The following is a 26,949-nucleotide window of genomic DNA, read 5'->3' as shown; positions in this document are numbered from 1 at the left end:
AAATTAGTGAAGTTTTATTTTGAAATTAAACACAATGCATCTCTAAATGAAGAAAGGATGTCTGGGATTTTACCTTTAGGATTTTATCTGTAGCTTGCAGCCTATTAAAGCTATTTCCGTGTGCCTTTTTCTCTTTTGTGCCTACGTCACCGATTTAAGGTTTTTATTTATTTAATTTTAAGAAGAAAGAAGAGGTTCTGTAGAAAACCCTGACAATTCTAACCACAAGTAGGACTAGAGAACTAATTTGTGGGCGTAGGGGGTAGCTGCAAGGGAGCAGTGTGGTTTGCACAGTAGCATAAGAAAGAAGATAATTCAACACTCCTCTAGAATCTTATTCCGCCCAAGAAATTTGGGAGAATGCGAAAAAGCAGCAGTCGAGCATTCTTGAAGGGGCGTGACTTCTCTCCAGGGGCTGTCCAATCGAATTCCTTCAGAGGGAGCTCTCCGGAGAAGATTGATGAGAGTTGCTAGGAAACCGGAGCGTCTCCCTCCCTCCTGACCCAGGGATTGTTCTGCACAAGCCCTCTCCCGGGGCTCCCAATGTGCAGTTGAGCCGCGTGTGGGGCAGAGCTGTGCACCCGCCTCCCTGGCTCACTCGCTCCAGCTTTCCCTTGTCTTCTCCAGCATGCGGTCAGCCAGTTGCACCGGGACCACAAGAGAGTTCTTCCTAGGAACGACTGTTAGTCCCAGCTCATCCGCAAGCCAAGAGCTCTAGCAGAGCTTCAAAGTTGGAGCCGACGACGCCCACTCTACTGCCCCACGCCCCTTCACCCCACTTCTCCGAAATTCACCCACCTTTGCTTGCACTGCCTAAGGATTTCAATCCGAGTGAGGCAAAGCAACCAGCAATACCGCCCTGGCTTTCTTTATAATAATCCTCTCCTCTAGGTACCCTGGCTCACTGAAGACTCTGCAGATACACCCCTATAAAAGGAGGGAAGAAGGGGGAGGGGAGAGGGAAGGCAGAAAGAGAAAGAGGGAAGGAGAAAAAAATGAGAAGGAAAGAATGCCAGAAGGTCCATGCCTCAGCTGAGAGTCCCAATTAGCTGCGACGGTTTCAGCCTGTCCAAGGTGAAGGAAAGTTGCTTCCGCGCCTAGGAAGTGGGTTTGCCTGTAAAGAGGAGGAGGGGAACTGGGCTCTGAAGTGCTTCCCTTCCCTCCGCAGAAGACCACTGGGTCCCCATTTCCCCCAACCTCCTCCCTTTCTTCTCCTCTACCCCTCCCTTTTCCCACTCCCCCTTGACTCGGAGGCCTGGATGCTCTGCCGCCAGGCAGTGGTCCAGCGCACAGCCAGGAGGGGGCGGGGGCAGGGGGCACGGTGACAGGAAGCTGCACGCACAAGTTGGCCATTTCGGGGGCAAAATAAGTTCTCCCTTGGATTTGGAAAGGACAAAGGCAGCAAGCTACCTCTTTTGTGTCGGATGCAGAGGACCAACCATGAGCCAGAGCCCGGGTGCAGGCTCACCGCTGCCGCTGCCACGGTGGTCAGCTCCAGTTCCTGCCAGGAGTTGTCGGTGCGAGGTAAGGAGCCCAGAGGAAGATGTGTCCCTCTGGAGGGCGCCCAGCGAGGGCGCAGGAGCTTGGGTGTCGGATGGGTTAGGCACAGCTGGGAAAGTAGAGGCACGGCACAGACCAGTCCCTACAGATACGCAGAGGGTGGGAAAGGTAGAGGGCAGAGGCGGTGTAGGTGTGCGTGAGTGAGAATTTGTGTGTTTGCGCGCACGTCTGTGTCTCCGGTAAGAGGCAGATTTCAGGGCACACATCTGCGGCCAGGGAGCAAGAGGTAGAGGGACTAACTAGTACTAGTAGACCCCCCAGAGAGACCAGATTCACAAGCCAACCGCTCCAGCTCTGCTCTGGGCTCACGCTTCATTTCTATTTGGGAGCTTGCAAGGCTTTGTGCACAGGAACCCGTGAGATGACTGGCTGACACACTGGCAGTTTCATGTGGGTGTGGAGGTTGCCAGGCGAGGTGGGTAGCGGTCTGCAGGACCTGGTGCTGCTGGGATAAGCTTTGCAGGCAGGGGCAGTCAAAGGTTCGCCCTCCCTCAGGCATGCTTGGAAAGGAGCCCTAACTTGCTGTCCTTCACTCCTTTTGGCTTGAACGAAAAATCAAAGAGCCAGTCTGGGAGCATATCTCTTCATCGATTCTGTTCCATTTTCTTATCTGACAGTGAGATAACTAAGAGAGGGCGGGAGATTCTCCATCCAAAAATAGACTAAGTAATATATCCAATAAGCTTGATCTTAAAATTTTCATTTAATTTCCTTCTAGTTCTTCCTTGGGTCAACAAATGTGTAAAAAGTCTCTAAGGCATATATAATACTGTTAGACAGATGGTTTGTTAAGTATCTTAGAGCAACGTAAATTTTAAAAACAAAACTATATACTTCTAAAGATCTGTGGTCAAGTACTCAAATGATTTACTTATAAAATATGTCCACTCTTGTTTGAATAGTAATAGATATATTTTGGGTATGTATAGAGATAATTACATTTTGCTATATTCAAAGTTGAGATTATTGTGAGCCGAGATTAGTATGAGTTTAGCACCCTAGGCACAGTTCATTACTTGAAGTTTCTTTGATTGGATTTCTTTGTGTTGCTGGGACCTAGAACTATTGAGTTGAGTTATATTATGTTTCTTTGGATGGAAATGAAAGAAGCATTCATTTGGGAGCATTATTCACTTACCTAAGTGTAAATCTGTTTTAATTTATCGAATCATTTTTTAAGGCTGGTATCTGAACTCTATTGTTTGCCTAAGTGTATTTCAAATGTGTATTACTATATATAGATTACCATTACACTCCTCCAGGGATAACAATTCCTAGCAAATATGTTCAGGACACTTGAACTGTCGTTATGATTCTATTATATTACTATGTGCCTTTTTTCTAAAAGCAGTCTAATGTCTAATAGAATTTGAAAAGATTTGGAAACCATTATACACCAGGCATTAATAAAGTGATATTATCTTTTCGAAAGTGCAGCATCACACTTAAAAAGATTTCCCCCACCTGTGCATTTGAGCTGTCCACCCTTTGGGGTTCTGATCGCCCAGCAGGAGTACACAGATACTTTGAATAGACAGGTCCTAGGCTATCTTGTGTTCAGCATACAAAATGTGGAGAGAAAGTCTTGAAACTTGGACTAAAAACAAGAAAATGAATAAGAAAACCTCATATTAATAAGCCCTGCCACTCCTCCAAATTTGGGCCTTAAGCCACTATTTCATTAATCTAGATCCTTACCACAAAATGTGCACCTTAAATCAGAGAAAACTGTCCTAGCCCACAAATTAGGCTAAATTGTGGGGCTTAAAGGAAAGGATATTTATTGAACTTGAATGTTTTTTTTTGCACTTCAGGAATATGCCATCTGTAAGTCAAGAAAATGTGTGGAAAGCTACATGAACAGATATTATAAATAAAGAAAATATATTCTGTTAATCACACTTTTGTATATGGTGGACTTTTTAAAAAGTTTTTGTGTGTATGTGAAAAGAAGTGTAAATTAGATAGATGATTTATCCCACAATTATCAACTACCAAAATGAGCCCATCTCTGATTTTATGTTACTGCAATTAAGTTGAACAAATACAAAGACAGCATAAAATTAAGTGATATTAAAGTTAAAATTAATACTTGTATTACATGAAAGAAATAGGATATTTGTCAAAGGTCACCTATCCTACTTGTCTACTCCACGACAGGTGATCAATTAGAACCACACAAAATTGAAGATGTTCTAATTTTAAAAGATTCATTGCAACATCATGTTACCACTTCCCTAGGTAAATTTTCCTCTTTTTTTCATGTCAAATTCTTTATTTATTTTTTTTTATTAAACCATCTTCTCTTTCTTGTCCATTCCATAAAAGTAATCAGTCATGAAAGGAAATGTGATCTTTTCTAGAGTTTTATCTCCTAACAAAATATAGCCTGTTGACTTGGGGATGAAATATTATTCAATTTGTTTTTCTGCACTCAACATCACCCAAGGAAAAAAATCACCCCAAGAAACCATTAAACAAAAGAAGTGAAAATTAATACCTAATTACTATTGAAAAAGCAGGAGAGCAGGATACATTTATGCACATTGGAGTAAGGCCAGAGTTGCAGGGTGAGACTTGCATTTTCCAGTAGTAACCTCCAAAAAAAGGGAAGATATTTACTCAGTTGTCTTGCTTTGCTATTTTACACTGAGTTCATTGTGGATTCTCATCTCTTTTGAGACTCTGCTAAATGCATCCAATTCTGCATTACATGAATTTGCTTAAATTGTTCTCAAAAAAGTAGCATAAAATGAAAGAAGATGATCAAGATTGAACACATAAAATGAGTACAATCATAGTAATCACTGAGATGATAGAAACTATTAGGTCGTCCTCCTTTCACTTGTAAAATGGACTTGGTCTTACTGTATTTTGGAATACTGCAGTCCAGTCTGATTTTATATGATTCACATAATGACTTCTTGTAGGTCTTAGAAAGACTATTTCACAGCATAATGATTCTCCCTATTAAGAACTTTGTTGTGATAGTCAGCCTAATTTTTTCTGATTGTTTTTTATCATATTACTAACTCCTTCTCATACCCCTCTGGTCTAGTTCATCCTTTTATCCAATTTAGAGTCTGCATCTAGCATTTATACTGGACTTATAAAATACAAAACCTTAATACAATTACAAGAGAAAACATAAGGGTGATAGTTCGGGACATCTTTGCTAAATATTTAAGATATATCTTTTAGGCCATTTATATGTATGTTTATGGCTATATATTCCTAATAATTTACTTTACTAATGCAAGAGTGAAGAAATTGCCTTCTCTGACATTAGTGACCAATGTGAATATTCAAATGATCCCTTCTGAGCAATGTCCTATGTGGGTACACAGTTATGAGACATTTTCATTGCAAATTTGTTGTCAACAGAACCCTGTCAACGCCCACACTACAAGGGAATTCTGTGACATGCAAGTCTGATGCTCCACTGAGCCCCAGAAGCTGTTGTCATGTAAATTCTACTATTGAAAACAAAAGTGATTTCCATAATTAATAGAATGTGCTAGGACCACAACATTGTATATAGCGTTTCTGTGTATATGAACACAATATAGTAATTCTGTTAGAATTTACAGTGGTCCCTTCATACTGAAACAAACTGAAAAAGCAAGTAGAATTAAGGCCAAATTCTTTACTGTGCTGTATCATGAAAAGTAAGCTTAAATCATTCCTCTATCAATATGGAATATTTTAGATTTAAATGGAGAAACCATATGGGAAGGTTACTTTATAAATAGAAAAGCCTGAAATAACTATCAGAGAAAAACAGGTTTTCACTTTATTCACTTAAAATCTGGTTCCAAGACATGTGTAGGCTTCTTTAAGATTCTTAAGCAAATATCTTGGTAGACTCACCATCCCACTCAATTGTATCTGGAAGTCCCAGGCATTGAAATGTGAGTTCCGCTAGACAGTAGAGGAGTAAATGATATAAACCAGGAAATAAGTTGCTAGGCACACTTGGCGAGTCCAGAAAATACAGGACTAGGTGTAAGGTGTTCAGCAACTAAAGACACCATTTGGTGGCGTCCTCCTTAATGCTTGTTGAGCATTAGATGGTACATACACACATTGGTGACAGTGAATAGAAGTGCCATGCCAAAATTCAAAGTATTTTTAAGGGAATAAAATTGTACTGCATGGATTAAACAATTTTTAAACCAGCGCTCTCCCTCCTGCAGTCCCAAGGTGTTTTTTAGTGCCATTCATCACACAGTGGCGAGTACCCTCAAAATGATTTTCCTTAGAAACAAAGGGGAAATCAATTTTCTTGGTATAGGAAAAGTAGGCCATTAATATATTTGCAATTTCACCCTGGCACAGAGAGGCATTCTAAGAATTCAGTGTCTACACAGAGTATAATCTCTTCTCATCAAATGAACAATCTTATTATGGAACTAGAAATTGTACAATGTGCTTTAAGGAGGGAAATAAATTTGGAAAACATTTAGATATAACTATACAAAGCATAGATTAAAACACCATGTTTGAAAATGAAGCCATATACAAAGAAGACATCAACACAGAAAGCACAGGTAGCTCTCATCTTTCATTCTTTATCAGAATTTACTTTCACTGTCATTGCCTATATCCACACTACACTCAAACACAATGTTCGAGTAAATTCAGTTGGAAGAGTATAGATATCCACCCAACAGACAAATTTTCAAAACTATGATGCCAACACATAGTTTCAAAAAAAAATGCAACCAATATGGGAGTATGGGCAGTATAGTGATTTCCAAATTAATGGTTCACTTTAGAGTAGATTTAGAATTTGAGGAGACTCCCTTACCAAAGTGATTACAACAAGAAAAAAAAAAGTAGTTAATAGAAAAACAACTGATCCAAAAATATTAAGCACCTATTATGACCAAAACAAGATTCAGAGGTTATAGTGAGAAAAATAAAAATGAAAAAGATAAAATATACACAAAGTTTCACAAACATGTAAAGTGGAAGGTGCTTCCAAATCAAACTTGAAATTCTAGAGTAGAGAAGGGGTTATCAGAATCATCAAGTGAATGAAAAATATGTTACTTCATTTAACAGATGAATGCAAATTTAAGATGTTAAATATATATACAACATAAATTAAATATGTGTGAGTATAAATGTGTGTGTATATGTGTGTATATGTATATATATATATATATATATATATATATATATATATATATTCTTATGCTCTGTGGAGATACTGTGTTGGATGCTAAAGTGATAAAACTTATGATATGTCAAAATAATAGATGATAATTTTTGGCCAATTCCCCTGAGGTAAGAATTCTGCTACAACATGGTTATAACATGGTTATCTGGTTTAATACTACAAGAAACCTATAAGGTAGGTAAAGTGAGCCCTATTTTATAGACTACTAAATGGAGGCCAGATGCAAAAAATTGCCCAAGTACAGTACTTAACAAGGAATTCAAAATTTTCTTACTGAAAGATGTATTCTGTTGCCTTCTAAGCTACACTGCCTCCCGATTTGTTCCTTTGCCAGGCTTTACTTCATTCAACAAATATTTTCTGAGCTCCAAGTGGAGAAGCATGCTTTGGTAAAGAAGTGAACAATGACCAATCAAAGGGAATCCAATAGTCTTACAGGCTAGGTCTTCTCCACCCCAGAGTCCCTTATGAAAAGCAAAGAAATGCAATGCAAGAAATAAACAACAGGTGTTGGGGGGTGGCGGTCAGAGAAACAAAAATGTCTATGAAAATGATATATTTATTAACAATCTGAGAATAGACACCATCTCTGAAAATTTCCTAGAAACTGATTTCAATCAACATCACAATCTATAAAGCTAAATACAGTGGCAAGAATCTAGTTTCACAACCAACCATCATGGAGGTGAATAGCATTGCTGCTTTGTCAGGGCCAAAATATTCGTGTTTCTCTCCTCTTACAACCTAATTACTTCAAACCAGGAAAACAAGCTGGCAAAAATGTTTTGTAGACTAGTAAAATTTTGAAATTTCTTTACCCAGCTGGAATAGTAATTGTTCATCTTTATGTAAGAAACTCTCAGCATCTTACACATCAGGGCATTTATCCACAGTACATACAACAGCATGAAGCTGGATGGACTCAGAGATTGTAAATTTTAAACACACTAAGCATAGGAGAAGTGAAGTGACCTGCTGGTGGTTCCAAAGGTGCAGTCAGTTGGGCTGCTCTGAAAAAACTCAGATCTCATCAATCTCTGACCTGGGTATTTTCCTACAGGCAGGAAACCTGCTGCCTTAATCGCATAAATTTATACTTATTTTCACACAACCAAAGAACTGAAATGTGAATCTTTACTTGAGGGTCTTTCTCTGATTTGCGATTTGTACTAGAATATTTTATGGACATTAAAAAAAATGGATATCACAGATCGGTCCCTCCATCTGGCAGAAGCTGTTTCTTTTCCTTGTTAATAAGACATAGAAGATAGATTATTAGTAATATTTTGTATTTTGCTTAACAGTTTTAATACACCATGTGTTGGTGAATACAACATAATGGAAAATGCTTTCAAAAAATATGTCAAAATGCATGCCAATTTGAGAGATGGCACTACAAGGTCAGAAATGGTTGGTATTTGAATCTGCCTCAAGGAGAAAATGAGAGCTGAAGAATATAATTAACTGTTTCTATTTTGAAACTTCTTATTTTCCCTGAAAAAGCAGAGACCCTCTACTTGCTAATGCATTGATCCCACTGATTTCTGTCAGGTTCAGAAATACTGGTCCAAGTCAGCCCTCACTTCAGAACTGATAAGGAGCCAGGACATGGGATGTGCATTCGTAACACATCTGATTCTGAGGCTTTGCTCAAACCCTGCCCTTAGCAAAATTACATTGAAGAATTTCAAAACTTCCAGTTGCCCTACTCCTCTAAAAATCTCTTCTAGTACCTGCCTTGGTTCACTAAACTCTCCAAATTTTAAACTAAAGTTTCACATCCAAAAGGTACAAAAAAATCATTTTTTAGGTCCATCCAGTGTATTGTCTCCAACACACTCTGAATCTATAGGCCCACTTTTCAGCAAACTAACTTCACCCAGTTTCGTGGAAAGGGGTCAATGAATTTTGGCCTACATCACAATTTTGCCTAAACAAGACCTTACTTGGCTATGATTTCCTGAATACTCATATTGTAGTAGTTTAGAAGAAATCGACCTCTGCAGTTATTGAACAAATGAAGTTTACATCAAGCTCACTCTCTTTGCTTTTCCAAGATTCTAAATTTGTGATCTTTGCCATGTGATATTTGAAGGAAGCTGTAGTTTTAGGTGCTCCTCAAATGGGAAAGGTTGGAACACTTCAAGTAAGGAAGAGTGATGAAGGTGAAGGACAAAGTCAGAGTCTCTCTCCTCTCCCTTTGCTTCCCACCCTCCCACCCTGTGAACAAGTGTAATCACCTGCTAACCTCTGCTATAAATAGTGTTTGGCAAATAATTGCCCAGAAGAGCCTGCATTTGCATCACTTTAAATTTGACTTAAAATGAAGAATACTGGGCGGATGCATCCCAGACTAATTAAAATAATAAAAAAAGATTGGGGTTTAGAAATCCACATATTAAATAAACTTCAGATTATGCTTGGACACAAGTTAAGCTTAATTGAGAACACTGCTGACTTAGTCTGCGCAGGCTGCTATAACAAAATGCCATAAAGGACAAACAGTTCTCAGTTCTGGAGTATGAGAAATCCAAAATTAAGGTGCCAGCAGATTTGGTTCCTGGTGAGGGACCTCTCCCCCCACAGGCTGCTATTTTGCTGTATCCAAGCAGGGAGAGAAAGGGAGAGCTCTGATGGACACAAGTCTGCTCATAGGGACCCCACCCTAAAGATCTCATCTAAACTGAATTATCTGACAAAATCCTCATTTCCAAATACTCTCACATTGGGGATTAAGGGTTCAGGATATGAATTCTGAAGGAACACAAATATTCAGTCCGTATCGCTTACACACAAAATGATGGTCATACAGGGACCATCCAATGAACAGCTTGTACCAAATTATTTCCCACAGCAATTCCACTCTAATTGGATTAACCAGTTGTCTAAACTAAAGTCTATAAGCCTGAGTATTAATTAATTAAGCTCCACTAATAAAGCAGTTTGAATTGTATGAATAGATTTTCTAGAAGCCTTGAATTACTTTTGTGACAGAGGAATTTTTCTGTTTCTTAAAATAACTTCCTGTAGGACACACAAACACATACAATACCTATCTTTTGCATAGTCTTATCAGGAAACTTTCCCCTTTCTTGATTTTTATCTGTATTTTGTAACTGTGATATTGAGATACAAGAAAGAGAAGTTACTGGTGTTTGAGGAGTACCATTAAGGAAACATTTCTAAGAATAGGATCTTGATTTGTAAAACTACCCACTTAGAACTCAAATTGTCTTTGTGGCTATATCCTTGCAAGCCAGGGGATGTGGGAAAACATTGCTTTGTCACAATTCTCCCCACTGCCCTCCGGATCTGCAGGGCAGCAGGGGGTGGGGAGAACCTCATTTGGCAACTTACACATTCTGCACTCAGCTTCTACTTCGTTCAAGTGAATGGTTGCTTAGCTGAAGCTGGCAATCTTCACAAAGATAGTTTCCTAAGCAGCGTTCAGAACCACATGGGAAAAATGCTGAGAGAATGTGCATGGGCAGTGAGAGTGGAGGAGGCTCAGACTGGGCCACCCGCCTTAGCTCCTGGTGGGGGTTGGGGGTGCTACGCTAATTCTTCGCCTTCACTGAAATTCCACACTTAATAGCAACTTCACAAAGAGTAAAAAAAAAAAAAATTAATTAAAAAATAAATTTAAAAAAAATTAAAAGACCACACTTCTGTTCTTCCAAACAATGAAGTTTGAGTTTTTAAAACTTAGCTCAGACAGACACAATATTTCATTGTTGAAAGTCACACTCTATCTCCAGCAGAGCCTGACTGTCTGGTCTTCTATGATGGTCACAGTGCTTCTCCCTGTGATGGCACTGCCCACTGACATAGCAGGCTCCACGTACCTAAAGCCCAACCCCTCCAAACCAGCTCCTTTCCTCTTACTTCCAGGTTCTAGGAGAGACAACATCATCTCCCCAGAAGGTAGTTCAACATCTTGGAATTCCCTACATGTCCCTCCTGTTTGGTGCTCTGCTGGTGCCCACTTCATAATTTAAACAGCATAGTGTCTTTTCTCTTCTGCCACTGTCGAAATCTAACCCAGGCTACCACTTTTCTCTCAGTCTTCTTTAATAGTTTATCTTCTTAAGTCTCTCCTTCAATTATTTAATGAGCCCCTACTGTGTGTCCAGTCACTGTTCCAGAAATAACTGCTTGCAATACTAAGAGTCAGACACTACACAACAAAGTACCAAGAAGAAAAATTAATTATGTGATTTTTAAAAAGTAAAAGAAAAACTTGATGAATAACTAAGTTTTCCATTCTACTCTTAGGTTTTTTTAAAAAATTAAATGTAAACTCATTACTGAAAAATAGCTTCTTAGGGTTGGTCGTCAAGGCCTTTTACAGTCAGACCCCAGATGTATCCTTCCATTCTGTTTTCCTAAATACCAACACCTGCTTTCTTTTTGTATCCAGGATAGGACTTGTACTTCATTGTTAACAGTAACTTCATTTAGAAGGTGTTCTCTTTCTCCTTTCCACAAACCTATATTTAAATTCAACTTCAAAATCCTACTTCATTGAAGTCTATACTAATGAAGTTTCCATCTTTCCTACCAAAGCAATTTTTATCTAAAACATCCATACAGTCCTCAGTGGACATACACATGAATAGTGAACCGTATCTTGGCAGAGCAATAGGTAAGAAGAACAATAACTTTATAGTAAAATAAAAAGGCGGATTTGTTTTTTTATTTCTCACTTCCCTTTAAAATATATTCAGTAAAATAAGCTTGTGTAATAATACAATAAGCCTTAATTTGAAAATAGTCTCTGTTCAAAAATCAGTATGCCTAGACCAATAATAACTGAAACTTTGAAGTCTTTTCTCCAATCCCAGCAGGAGCTTATTTCAAGTCTGAAAAGGAGCCCAAATGCTCCTAGGGTTATCCTCTACCCTTCTTTGTTTTTCTTACTAATCCAAGTTCTGGTTTCTCCAAAGTTAGGGGTGGAAGGTAGTCATGGGCAAGGGGTTTATGGGAAAAGAGCGGTTCTCACCGGACAGGCTTGGCATACTCTGGCCCCCATCTTTTTAAGGCTTAGCGTGTGTGTAGGCACACACAACTCCATGTCTAGACTTCTTTGTCCATTGCTGAAGCTCCCTCACCTAAGTTTCTTGATACAGTTTATCTGACCACACCTCCTTGATTTTTGTTCTTTCAGGGGTCCACTCAACACAGACTCGCATTTCTGGTGTTCTATTACCTCTTTCTGTGCCCCCTTTCACCATGGCTGATGTTACAGGAATCACTCACATAATTTTACAGAAAAGTCTCAGGCATATGGGCCAGTCCTGTATAGCCATCTTTTCTGCTCCATTACTAAAGCATTAATGCAGCTGGTCCCTTTCTCATCCTCTGTATGTCCCTGGCTGGAGTCAGAACTAGCCCCTTTTATGATACCATGTTCTTTGGTCCTTGTAAGCATTTCCTGATACTCTCTTCCTTGGGACATACTGACATGCAGTGAACCCACTTGCTTAGATATCTACTGTTCCCTATTTGACTGTGAATACCAGGATTTAGCAAAGCACCTAGGCACTGCTATTCTGATAGATGCTTGATGAATGTATGATGATAGTAATACAGTCTAAGTAAGAAAGATTATGACTGTCTTTATAATCCAAAAAAATGCTTGATATTGGGTTATCTACATTAAGACTTACAGAAATCCATGTCTGTGAAATAATTTTAGATTTGGCTAAAACATTTATCTGTCTCCCTGACTAGAATTAGCTCCAAAAGGACAAAGATGTTTTTTGTCCTTTTTAGCAAAGTCTAAAATAATGCATGGAACATATAACAATATTTAATAAATATTTAATGAATGAAGCCCTATTTTAATTTTTAAATTTAATCAGTGAATACCTTCCATGATGAAATATTAATGCAATTTCTCCCCTTCTTGTGTTGCACTTTAAAAATAAGAATTATTTTGTTACATTTTTAATTTTAATCCATAAATTGCACTATTTTCCTGAAGGCATTTTGGATCTCAAACAAAATAACTTCATATAAATATTTTAAAATTTGGCATTGTGACATCAAGTCACTGAAATAAATCCTTAATGATTACCTGTTAATTTCAAGGAACTGAACAAGACATGGTGCCTGACCTAAGGACTTACAATCTTGTAGGAGAGACCAGATGTTTTACTGTTTAACAACAGTAAAAACAATATAATAACAGAAAAATTCAGGAGCTAGGCTGGGAGACCACTGAGAAGTTAGTAAGACTTCTGTTTGACACAACATAGGATTATCATGGAAAATTTGCATCTGTGCCCTGGCTGAAAAACTAATAAAGAACACCATTATAGACCTGTGCAGACGTAGAGAGGGTGTGTGTGTATGGAGGAGTGGGGTTCCTTTTGTGATCTGGCTTGGTTTGAGAGCAGAGTATGTGAGGATGAGGGCAGAAGATAAATCTCTAAAAGAAGATGCAGTAATGGCTAACATTTCTCCTACAGTCAGATGGAAATCTCCAAAGGTGTCTGGGGAATCTGAAAGCACAATATGAAGATAAATACAAGGAAATCTTTGCATGGGAGGCAGGGAGATGAGTTGGCAGGTTATGGCATCAGTCCAGGTGAGAGGTAATGATGGCCTAAACTAGGGCAGTGGCAATGGGAATATGAAACATGAAATGAATCTAATAGACATAAAAATGAAGAGTGCCTACTAGGTAGGAATTAGCTGTTGGGTGAAAAACACCAGCCAAAATAATTAAGATAATCATTTTCTTTCTTCAACAATAGAAAAGGGCATGCTGTATCAAACCCCTTGTTTAATAAAGGGAAAGAGGGGATTTTTTAAAAAGGAATTGTGTCAGAGTAAAATTCATCAAAACACTAATCCTTTGAAAATAATATGTAGGAATGAAATATATATTCTCTATGCAGCTATGATTGATAACCTGTGTCCACAAATAGGTTAAACCACCATTGTCTCTCCCCCAGGCTCCTAAGAGCCACCACTGGCCTCTGAATCTTGTCTTCATCCTCTGGCTACAACCAAAATGATCTTTGAAATAGACAAATCTGAGTATGTTACCTCGGCTTAAAACTTTCCAAAGATTTTCCATTGCTTTGTGATCTTGGAATCACTATTTACCTGCCACCCCCACCCCTTGATTTGCATATATATCTAGCTTTCTTTCTCATTCCTTGCCCCTCACACTTCATATTCCACACAAAGGAAACAGCTTACATGTCTGGCCCTTTTCCCTAGGACTGCCCACAGGCTCAGCAGCTCCCAGTGCATTGCCCACTCCAATTTTCCTTCAGGGCTCACTTTAAATTCTCTAACACTTCTGGTCTCTTCAACTCTCTGTACTTCCCTTCATCACACTACATAATTGTCTATCTCCCCACTGTAGTTTTTAAGTGCTAAAAAGACCAAGGCCAGGCCTGTGTATTCATAGCTATATCTGTTATCCTGCAGAACCAGTCCTACATAGCAGAAGATCAATGAACATTTATTGAATAAACAGTAGTGGTTAGTTAAATTACTCTGGAGCTCATTTTACTCATCTTTAAGATTGGGGTATTGATCTTTAGGATTTCTTTTAGCCCTACAATTTCTATAAGTAAACTTTATGACAGAATTCAGCATCCCAAGTCTGAATCATTATCTCATTATACTAAAAAAAAAAAGAATTAGGTCCTATTTTAAAATCTAAATTAATTGCTATCTAGCAAAGTCATTAATAATAATTCTAGAAATGTTTCCTTTTTCTTCAGTATATGTCCTCATTCTGCAAATTTTTACCTGTTCATTCACCTTAAACAGTGAAGTATAAACAATGGGAAACAGGGAGATAAACAAAAACTCAAAGTTGACTAAACTTCCCAGGAAAGTCAGCTTCCTCATCCCCAGAATCCCTCAGAATAAAAGCACATTTCATTCGACAATACCAATTCCCACCAGTGCCAGTAAATAACACTTTAAGGTGTCCCACTTAATCCCAACTCTGTCACAATACTTCTCAAAATAAAATAAAAGTTGTTCACATATTTTCTACAGCATTTTAGCAGAATGAGGATAATGTGAATGAGGATAATTTTAATTGATTGTTTAAAATTTGCCAGGTACTGTTCTATTTGTTTTACCTATACTGATTCACTGAATCTTCACAATATCCCTGTGAAGTAGGTGTTGTTACCTCCATTTGACAAAGGAAGAAACTAAAACATAAATATGTATAGGTACTAAGGGCACAGGTAGGACACCAACCTGGCATTTGGCTTCAGAGTTCATGAACCTGATCAGTTGACTATTACCTCTTTTGTGAATGCATCCCCAAATTAGATTGTGTAAAATTATACACTCATATATACATGAATAACTGACTTATATCCCTCGATTTGAAAATAGAAAACGACTTTAAACCTACTGACAATGTTATGGAGCTGGGTCCTTCTGAGAAACTGAAGCACCATGAAGATCCCCTCTCTGAACTCCGATTCTTGTAATCAAGTCAGAAAGAATAACAGGAATGAGTTCACTGAAAGGATAGGGAAAAAGGAAAGGGGACACTCTCAAGGGAGAGAGTGGGTCCTCTAAGAGAAGAGAGGGACCATGTGCCTCTTCTGCTTCCCAGTTTTACTGGGGATCCCACAGATGTTTCCAGAGTCCCCCCAGGTTCACCTCTTGACTTTTGACTGACAGCAGGGCAACATCAGACTTTCAAGTCCCCATTGTCATGGCAACTCTAGGTCACCTTGGCCGTTGCTGATTGGTTCTAATTGGATTTTTTTTTTTTTTTTTTTTTTTTTTTACAGACTGCATTTTGATTCGTTGTACACAAATGTGGTACATCATTTCATTTCTATGGTTGTACACGATGTAGAGTCACACCATTCGTGTAATCATACATGTACAAAGGGTAATGATGTCTGTCTCATTCCCGATTTTTCATACCCCAGCTCCCTCTCATTTCCTTATTCAGCGGTAAAGAAGAATAATATTATGGCATTTGCAAATAAATGGATGGAATTGGAGAATATCATGCTAAGTGAAATAAGCCAATCCCAAAAAACCAAAGGCCGAATGTTTTCCCTGATAAGCAAATGATGATATATAATGAGGGTAAGGGGAGAGTGAGAGAAGAATGGAGGAACTAATTGGATTCTTAACCATACTTTCCTACAGATTTTACGGCTAAGAGGAACTATCCTTACCTCCCAGAGTTTCAGGATCTGGTTACAAAAGTCTCCTCCTTCAGGGTAACGCGTTCCTCTTATCAATGTTATTTGGGCCTGTGCTTCTCCTTCAGTGAACAGGTAATTTGCTGAGGAATGTAACATATCCTGTTCACTGAGGCCAGGCAGGGCTGCAGGTATATTGTTTCTTGGCAAAGAAAGCATATGGGGCTCAGCACAGTTGGGCCCACATTATAGAATTATTCTCAACCTCGTGTTACCACCGTCCTAATCCGTCTGTCCCCTAACAACATTCTGGACTTTTTTAAAAATTAAAAATTGGTACTTTAGTTATATATTGTCTCAACTTGCTAATATTATTCAGCTGAATATATTTAACTGCTTATGCTTTTATTTTTGCATAAAGTCTTCCAATTTCAATAAGTTGAGACTTAGCTAAAGCTAAAAGAATCATATTCTAAGGTCTTGTTTCTTTACAAATTATTTGTTTTTTGATCTCCAGAATCTGTTTGCTAGTTTCCATTTTTATATTGTAAAAAGAGGAGGAAGAAAATTTAAAGCAAAGAAGAAAATTAATTTTCCTTGTTTTCTGAGGGGAAAATGCCTCAGATTCCTTGTGTAAAACAAAACTAATTGATATATTGGTGAAGCCACTGGTCAAGAAAAAATCTTGTCCTATTTATTCCTTTACCTGTCCATCTGTCAGATCAGGTATATTTACATGTAGCTAATCCTTGAATTGATTTATTAAGCTGAGTTTACAAGTTAAAAAGAAAGAGGTCCTGAGGAGATAATTAGAGGAATACAAATCAGGAGAGACAACTTTGAAAGAATAGTAATTTTACTTCTTGAAACTGACCTTAAATCCCTAAGAGGAAAGCAAAACAGCTTTAAGCAACCTTTTCTCTCTATTCAGAAGTGATCATGAATTAATTTTGCAGTTTAGCTGAACTTTGCTTTTCCATGTATCCTAGGAGAAGATCTCTGACAGACTGGGAATTTTGTAATGTAAACTCAGTATCTGGAGACAGTTCTTAGCATTACATGGGCTCATTGGAAAGCCCTAATTCCCAAAATAAAGAAAAAAGAAAAGGTGAACCAAATAATTTATCAGCAAAAGGAAAAGATAAAATACAATGTCTGAAAATCTTTATTTTGATAATTTGGTTTGAAATAATCCCAAAGAAAGATTCTTGATGACATCAGAAGTCTGATTATAAAATGCAGTCTTACTCATTAATAAAGATGTATAAGGCTGTGGCTTCTATGGTTTGATTAGGTGATCTGATTATAAAAGCACTTAGTAAAAATTATATCTATTTTTGAACATCAGCTAGGTTATCAGTTCTCACAAAGGGGAGATCTGAGCATTTGCTGATAAATTGTGATACTGCTAGCTATGAATGTTGATAGTATATAGTATTCTGACTTACTCAAATATGATACTCCCATACACATCTCAGTTAGCTAATATTGACCTTATGATGTTACTTCTGTAGTTTCTTTCACTTAATCTTACTATTTTTTTTATTTATGCCTTCAATAGGTGTTAGTTGAGACTATCAAGCTTGGTACTATGCTAGGTACCAAGTATAGAACTGAGAAGCAGAACGGTAAACCATCAAAAATGCATTCACTATCCTCAAAGATCTTTATTTACAGTTTTAAAACTCTACATTTAAAATTAGAAAAAGCATGAGAGTCATCAAGGTCCCTCATCTAATATTTTAGCTAAGAAGAGTGAATGAAGTCTACAAGGGAATGGGTTCCCCAAAATCATGGACTTAGGCTTAGGAGACTCCCCCAAGTCTTTTCTTTCTTAACTCAATTTACTTACTGCTTTTAACAGGAAAAAACATTATGTATCGTAATAAACAATTATAATGACTAAGAAAATATCTTGGTAGTAAAGTCCTTAATATCTTAGTACATGTGTCTGTTTGCTTTAACTTAGTATATTTTGGCACATCCATTCATTCTTTCCAAAAACTTTTGAGTAGCACCTTCTTTATGTGTCGGACCCTGCAGTAAGTGCTGGGAATATGTAGATTTGACCTCAAGTAACTCAGTTGTATAGAACTTGCACTATGTGTAGTGTTAACCTATAAGTGATCATGTGCTCAGGATTTTTAAAAATTCAAAAGGTACTTGGTAGAATGTAGAGTGTGGGAGCCATATTTTCTGATGATCTATTTTCTGAGGCTAGAAAAACCTTTGTGTAATTATGAAAGCAACGTATTCCTAAACAATTTTGTTTTACTTCTACTTATTTATTTTATTTTTGTTTTTCTTGTAGTACTGTGAATTGAACCCAGGGGTGCTCTACCACTGAGGTACATCCCCAGTACTTCTTACTTTTTATTTTGAGACAGGATCTCACTCAGTTGCCAACGCTGACCTTTAACTTGTGATTCTTCCTGCCTCAGTCTTCCAAATAGCTGGGATTACAGGCATCTGCCCCTGCACCCGGCTTTCTTAGACAATTAAAAAAAAAAATAGTACTCTGAATCAAATGACACTGGAAAGACCTATCTAAATGCAAAATAAAAACAATGTTTTGCCAATGTTGTTCTGAAATTAATTATAAGATATGTTTTAAATGACATCAAAAAATGAAACCAATCAATAAGTCATATAAGGCTAGAAAACACCATTAGCTCGTAAATTGATTTACTATTTACAATAATTCTTCCATAAAACAGTATAGGTACTTTCCTCTTGCAGTTTAATGTTTCTGCAATTGAGATATAATTCTATTTATTTGCACATTTTATGTAATAACATATTTTCTGCCTAAATATATCCTTGTATTCATGGTGAATCTTGTAACAAATTGTATCAGAATTAAGGAAATATTAGTTTCAAGCATACTACCTTGTAAACTTTTTAAAAAATAATTGCAAATATTTTAACCAAATTTAATTTTAAATGTGTTACCTCTTGCTTCCTTCTTTCATATATTTTCAAAATCCAAAATTATATGCTTTGAAATAACCTCATTACCATATCATATTTTATCTTTCAATACCTTCATTATTCCTACTTGATAAGAATGGTTTTATTAACTGCTACACATTTTTTTAATTTTTATTTTTTTGCTGTACTGGGGTTTGAACACAGGGGTGCTCTGTCATTGAGCTACATCCCCAGCCCTTTTTATTTTGAGTCAGGGTCTGGTTAAAATTGCCCAGGCTTTCCTTGAACTTGGAATCCTTCCTCCCTCAGTCTCCCTTCAGAGTAGCTGGGACTAAAGATTCGTGCCACTGCACCTGGCTGTATATATTCCTTGCACTAAAAGTAATGTTCTGGTAATTTCTGTGCTGAAGTCTATTACATCTTAAAAATAATACTTGTTGAGTGAGTAAATAAAGTAATGGAGGAGGGAAAAAAGGAATAAAGACCTTGAACACAATGAGCCCTCAATAAATATTTATTGAATTATAATGAGCTCCTGACATTGACTGACAGGGTATATTACCATAGTTTAGTGATAATGTTTTAATATCTTGCTATAGTGTTTGCTTTTGTACCACCATGAGGAAATTAATAAATTTTAATGATGAAATTTTATTTTGGTTTCATATATATCTAAAGTCTATGATGTTTTTAAGAGTTTTGTTATGTCAGCCCTTGGTTCAAATATTCCTTTCATGTACTCAAATATTTTTAATCATATTGTCTGTTAGGCTATGACTCCTGAGTTATTAGCTTTTATTTTAGAGACGAATTTTTGAAGCTATGAACTTCATATGAAACACAATCTTTTTCAAATGCTTATTTTCTAAATAAATTCTAATAGTTTATTTTTGTAGCCTTGCCTTTATGCTTAAGTATCGGCCCACCTAAGCCCAATATCTTTGCCTCCAAACTTAGCATTTGTTTCTAAACTAAACATATCCATTCAGATATTCTGCAGTAGTTTATAATTTCTGTTATAGTTTTTTCCCTGATAAGTTAAATTAACACATTAAATTTAAAAAGATGCACCAAATTTGGGACCAGTATAAAAATCTATATCTAATGCAGTAGATAAAAATGAAATAGTATTTATTTGCAAATACTCAATAACCTTTATTAGAAATTTAAAATGTACTTATAAAACATTCACTGTCTAATAACAGACAATTTTGCCAACAAGATCTCTTGGAATATAAATGTAATATGGAAGGATACAGTGTCCCAGACCAAGCACTGGAGTAATGCTTTTTATAGTGACATTAAGAAGGAACAATAAAAAAGAAAAAAATCCAGACAAGTAGTTTTGAGGTAGTGAGTATTTCAGTATGATATCAATCTTACAATGTTACTCAGATCAAAGAAGACAATAAATATAAAAATACCTACTAGGGTATGGCAGTTGGTAGGTGCTTACTAAACAATAATAAGTATCAGCGTTACGGATATGGCTCAGTGGTAGAGTGTTTTCCTAGCATGTACTAGACCCTAGGTTTGAAACCTGGCATCATGAAAATCAAAAAATAAAATACAAATGTTAATAAATAGTGGTCATTGAGGTAAGAGGCAAACCAAGAGAAGATGGTATCATAAAAACAGAGAAGAACTTTTTTTTTTCAAAGAAGACAGTAATAACTGTACTGATGCTTCTAGGAGGGTGAATTATGTCAGAAAATTATCAATGCAATGTTTTTGATGTCTTGATTTAAAAAAATAGGATTAAAGTGTTGAAAATCTCACATGACTATAAGGAGAAAATTGAAGAGGTTGAGGAAAAAAACTGGTTTTGAGGAAGTAGAAACAGTGACTACTCCTTATTTATGCAGATTTTTCATTAAGATTGGCTAAGAGATGGAATATCTAAGGGGGAACATTGGACAAAAAAGAATCCACAAATGTTTTATATTCTACTGAAGTACATGTCTTATAATTCCTTGGAGATTAGACTGAACAATCATGATTAAGGTCAGATCAGAAATTAAGGAAAGATCAAAAGGCCATATAGATCTTGTTAAGAAATTTATAACATTTTAGGCTGAGAGTAATGGTAAGCCATATAAGTCTATGCACAAGTGCAGCTTATTAAATAGGGAGACAGATTCAAATGTCTCAAAGAAATATAAATTTACAACTATGGCACATGATAAAAATAAGTGGTATACAATGTTGTGAGAGGATTCAATATCCTAGAAGTCAGGTTCCCATGGGGGAAAAAAATGACAAATGGAGGGTAAGTAAGAGTTAACTAAGAGAAGATGGGAAGAAATCAAATCGTATGAAGAGGAATGGGCAGCTGCAGAGATCATTTTAAAGAAGAGAATATGGCACCTACAAGGAACTGAAGAGTCAGTGACTAGAACATTGAAAATGGAAATGGTGAACGGGTGGGGGGTTTTCCTTATCCTAAGACCTATGGGAAATCGTTAAAGTACCAGAGAGAGTGGGTCATTCATTCATTTACTTAAAAAATAAAAAAAGAATAATGTTCATAAGAATGTGGAAAACAGAGTGGGCTGAGGGATCAAAATGGATACAAGTGGACCAATTATGGGACATTTGCAAGTGTTTAGAAGACAGAAAATGATAGCATGAACTGAGTTGGCAGATTTTGAAATAATGGCAAATGAATGATTTAAAGAAAAATTTTAGTAATTAAAACCTGAAAGGACTTGATACACGGATTATGGATGTTAGATATAATCTTGAGGGCTGGGGATATAGCTCAGTTGGTAGAGTGCTTGCCTTACAAGCACAAGGCCCTGGGTTCAATCCCCAGCACCACAAAAAAAAAAAAAAAAAGATATCATCTTGACCTTCACACAGTTTTTTAGAACATACAATGTGAATGAATCAAATAATCAATCAATGAGATTTACCCCCCTTTTACACAAAGTTCAAAATTATTTATGCAATAAAAGTCGAGATCAGATGCTAGACATTGTTTACCTCAATTGTTTTTGACACTCTAAAAAGAAACAAGCCATTGTTGATGACTATCCATTGTGTCCTGGGATTTTGGAACAAAGAGTGCATTCAGAAGCTACAGGAGGCTCATCCAAAAGAAATGACAAAATCATCTCTACCCAGTACAGCCTGCACAACTCTGGTGCAAACATATGTAGGTTACATTTGGCCAAGAAGCCCATAGAGGGTGATTCACCCACACAATCACAAAATTTAACTACATACTCATCTTCTCTTAACACACAGTGCTAGTAAACCCAAAGTCAGGCATAGTACTAATTTCATTCTTAATTGAGCCTCCTAGAACTAAGGGGCTGTAATAGCTTAGCCTCGGGAATATCTGCCCACCATCATTTAAATCAATGAGAGGTTGATTTTAACATATTATAAAGATGAACTTTCTTAACTTTCTGGGAACGATAACTAAAACTAATTTAAGTCTTAGAATACAAGAGTTTCATTCTAGGTTTCATTGATTGTGGTAACTGTGAAAGTCTGCTTAGAAAGATACATTTTTCATTAGTCAAAGTTTACCTGATACAAGAGGAAATCAAATTTTTTTTTTCATTTTCTTTAGCTGTTACTAAACTGAATATATTTGATAGAGAAAACATGAGGTGGATGAGCACCACATTTGGTGTGGGAAGAGCATGCTATGAATCCCAAATCTGTCACTTAGAAGTTCCACTCTCCTGAAAGATGCATGAAATTTCTCCAATCCACCTCACAATGTTGCTCAGATCAGGGAAAGTAATAAATATAAAAATACCTACTAGGGTCTGGCATTTGGGAGGTTCTCATTAAATGTTAACTGAAACTCACCAATATTGAACCAAGACCATACCTAGAGTAATATCTATTGACACAAATTTCTTATTCTTCGCTCTAATAGTAATATCCCATAACCAATCACATGAATTCAACTCTTTTTATAATTCCCCCATGGATATTGAAAAACAACCATTAATCAAATGTTTTACTTACAGTTATATAATTTAATAGACCCCACTATGAATTTTACAGTCTATCAATCATGTTTTATTTCTTATGTTTATGAAGATAGTGTGATCTAAAATTATGAAAATGAAGATTTCATAGGAATTGCATTTGGTATAAAGAAGAAAAGTAATGCAGAAAATTTCCTGGCTTCTTTCATGCTGAATTGCTGTTGCTTTAATAACTTCTGCACTGCAGTGATTATGAAACTAATGCGTATTTTTAAATGTTAACTCAGAGTGTCAGACGTTTACTTATATTCGGCAAAATCTGAGGAAGAACAAGTTTGAGGAGTACACAACAATGTGGGCTGTTAGACATATTTTCTGTCATTCATATTTTTGACTACTCTTACCCTCTAATCATTTTTATCTAAATTTATATTGTAATCTTAGCTTTCTGAGAGCCTTGAAGTTAGAAATAAGAACTTGATGTTAATGTTAATTACAGGAGCAAGTTGAAATGTATTTAACAAAAGCTTGAGATATTGAAAGTCAAATAATCCCTTAGAGGTTTTAAGCTTCACTTAATAAGCAGGGGAATCTAGGATAAAATTTTGGGAATTAATAACTCACTTTATAGAAAGAAAGAATCTTTCATCTCACACCACAGAAGATGATCTGATTAGCTTCCCTTTTCTCTGTATTAACTTTAGAAAATGGTTTACTCCTAGAAGCAAATGGAAAGATCCTTCAAGATACCACACTGCCTTTTTATGGCCCAAAATATGACTCTATTCACAAGATATGGTCTCTCTCAGGCTTAACTCCACAAAAATTAAAATAGTCTCTTCAGAACCAATTGTGTACTTAAGTAAATGTTTGTGAGGGTTGTGATTTCTTTTTTCACCTAAAACCTGAGCAATTTAAGTGAGGGGTTTTCTGTTTAAAAGTAGATATTCACCTCTGTAAGTCACCTCAAACAGATTTTGATGTTTTGGAGCCATTTTGGGTTTTGCTTTAATTATTCACACTTCCCAGATAGTTCTTCAAGTTTCAGAACTCTCCCCCTCAAATCAATTGTAGTATTCAGACCAGCTATGAATGTGTGTGTGTGTGTGTGTGTGTGTGTGTGTGTGTGTGTGTGTGAAAAACTGTCTTGTTCATGAAGTACATTTTGCTAAAAATACAGACTGAGGCACTGATGAACCTGATATTTGTTTTATCAGAGCAAATTGGGAAACTAATTCAGAGACACAAGCTCTGGTGAACATGATCTTACCTATTTTCCCAATTTCTGTTTATTCCATATTCCATATGGATACCTGTGCCTGGCAAGTTACCCAGTTAGTGAATTTCTTGCCAAAATTCACGACAGATATTTTGTTGTATAATTTAACTACCCAGAATAAATCTTTGACGCTAAGGTTGTCATAGGAGACTATGAAATAATATGAGTAGGAACATTTATATAAAGCATATTTCTTTCCGGAAGTTTGATCTCATTTTCAGGCTCAGTACCTCTGACAGGAAGAAGGCAGCAGGAAGCAATTTATCAAATGAACAACTTACGGATCATCTCTATTGCAAATGTCAAAATCCTTCAAAATTATTTTGTAAAATAACTGATGTTCTACGTATACCAGGTAACTAACAATGCAGTACAAGCACATATGACCTAAATAGTAGAGTTGCCTGACTGGCCCAGATTGTTACAGAATTAAGGTCATAGAATAATGGATGATTTAACTAGGTCCCAAAAGCAGAGAGAGGAAATACCTGTGGTTGAGATACGCTATTCAGTAGTGATTGTTTTACTTTCAGTGAAGGAATACTAGTACATACCACAGTAAGAATCTCAAGTTGTCCTGTAGGATTCTCCCTCACCCACTGTGCCTGCTGCCTTTTCCTGATTTCACAAAGTAGAGATAGGTTATTTCAATAAATATGAAGCTGAGCTTCAACATTACATTATCTATGTGACCAAGATTTTAGCAGAGCCACAGCATAACACTTCAACCACCCTTGGGAAAAGTGGAGGAGTCGCATTGCCTTACTCTACTCTTAGACGTGATTTCCTGGAATTGGGATACATAGCAGAGATAAAATAGCATGGTCAAGCAATAGATGGCCCATCGCTCACATACTTTGGCCCCAATCTTTTATAATTGATCACCTCTGACTAGCAAGCCCAAATCTCCAGGAAACTGAAGAATCTTTTCAGCTTCTGAAACACTCTGCTCTTGAGAGATGTCATTTGAAGCAAAGAGACATGAAGTTCTGAAATACCAACTAGGGTTTTGTTGGAGTTGCAAGTTCTAATAATCACTCGCCAAGCCTTCCACTCACTTTTACCCAATCAATAAACAACAGGCTCTTTAAGCAGACACTGGAGGGAGCCAAACTGTTGGTTTGAAGGGAAATTTTAATAGCTAATCAACCCTTTTTTTTTTTTTTTCCATTGCTTCCTCCCCTACCAACCCACCCTAGTCACCAATCCTCTAAATATGCCCTGTTTGATGGGAGACTTTTCCAGTTTATGGACACAAATTCAAAGTAAGTGATTTCCTTAGGTTCTTAACTCAGGTTTGTCCATCTTATTGTTTTGTTTTGTGTGTCTTTATTATTTCAATTGTCATCAGGCTGTAACAGTAGTGTTATAATCTACTGCTTTAAATGCTTAGATACTCTCCTTAGCAAGATTCTGCTAGTTCAAAAACAAAACAAAACAAAACCTGAAACATCAAAATAGTTTTTATTGTTTTAATTATATAGGCCATCAGTTATGAACAATTTAGCTAATCAGCACTTTTATATTAACATGAAAACGTACACACCTTCACAGGCAGGCTAAATTACTATTAAGGAAATCATTCTTTCATTAGTGTTGGCTTTAGAGTGCTTTCAATTAATTCTAACCACCACCCCACCACCCCATTGGATTGGTTTAACACCCTTTGATGGTGTTGTTTGGGCTTTTCTCTCACATGCTAATGAGGCATTCACTTTAACTGCCACAACTTCATATAATCCTTGGGCAATTCTCACACTTTCTAATGACCCCTTCTTTAGAGATCAGGGAAATGTGGAAGGGAGGAAGAGGAGCTGCAAGGGATATAGCATAGACCTACCCTGAAAATAGAATTGTGGCTACATGCTCTTACCCTGGAAAAGTAACTGTCACTGAGGAACAGACTCACTCCCATCTATCATGCACAAACTGTTTCTTCAACCAAGAGTACATGACTGTATTTTGTGTAGCCCAGTTAATCATCAGGTGGTGATTTTAGAAAAGAGAGAAAGTGTATTTCCTGGGAGCCTTGCCTTATACTTACATTTCCCTTAAGCTTGAATTTTCCAAGTGACCAAAGCATAAGCTCCTGTTAGCACTTTCTATCTCTTACCTATGGGTGAAAAGGCTGGATTAAGCTGGGGCAAAGAGAACAAAGTCACTGTCTTAGTATCCCAAGAGAATGAAGATTTCTCCTTGGAGTCTGGTAAGACTCTGAAGACTTTAGCCAGTGACAATACCTTCCTCAAATAGCATTTGGAAAGTATCTAAATGAACTCCAAAACCTCCAATGGATAAAGTGAAGCCCTGTGAATATGTTAAAATAGTGATTCTCCATGTTGCCTTCACAGAGTATCATCTTCAAAAATTTGCATGTCCACACCCCACCCAAATTAAATCAGGCAGGCTCTGTTATCAGTACTTTCAAAACATCCCCACATGATTTCAATGGGGAGCTACAAATTCAGGTCCACAGTTGAGGATAGAGAACACAGATACCAAGAGTTAACTTCTGCCACTGAGAATGGCTGTCAGCAATGGCCACAATCACATCTCTCTTTCTGAGAAAACACTTCAGCCAGTTTAAGGAAGAAAATCCTCAGATTTGGCTATTCTTCACTCAGTTTTGTTTTGTTTTTTTGTTTTTTTTAATGTGTCCTTATGCCCCATAAAACATATCTTTATAAAACTTAGTTGCGAGTTACTATTGTCAATGTGGAGTGAGCATTACTTTGTCCTCCAAAAGTGCAAAACAGCTAGTAGTAACATGCAACTGGAAAAGTTTATCTTAAATTTCCTAATGATTATTTTTCTTACATCTTGTCCTCCATCTTGATTAATTCCTTCTCTTCTACAATCATGCCTAGTATTTCTTAAATCATATTAAAAATA

At 36.8% G+C, this 26,949-nt stretch overlaps 1 protein-coding gene across 1 annotated transcript in view; it reads left to right on the top strand.

The window, feature by feature from the left end:
• Positions 1–558: 558 nt before the first annotated feature.
• GRM3 (glutamate metabotropic receptor 3) overlaps positions 559–26,949 on the top strand; it is a 208,734-nt gene continuing 182,343 nt past the window's right edge. Inside the window, exon 1 of the mRNA XM_079151695.1 lies at positions 559–1,524. The gene's annotated coding sequence lies outside the window, so the exon portion shown is untranslated. The remainder of the gene's footprint in view (positions 1,525–26,949) is intronic.

The sequence above is a fragment of the Sciurus vulgaris genome (assembly GCF_902686455.1).
Source record: "Sciurus vulgaris genome assembly, chromosome: 8".
NCBI classification, from domain to species: domain Eukaryota; kingdom Metazoa; phylum Chordata; class Mammalia; order Rodentia; family Sciuridae; genus Sciurus; species Sciurus vulgaris.
Note: the sequence above shows the minus strand (reverse complement) of the source record. Positions and strands in the feature narration are given on the sequence as shown.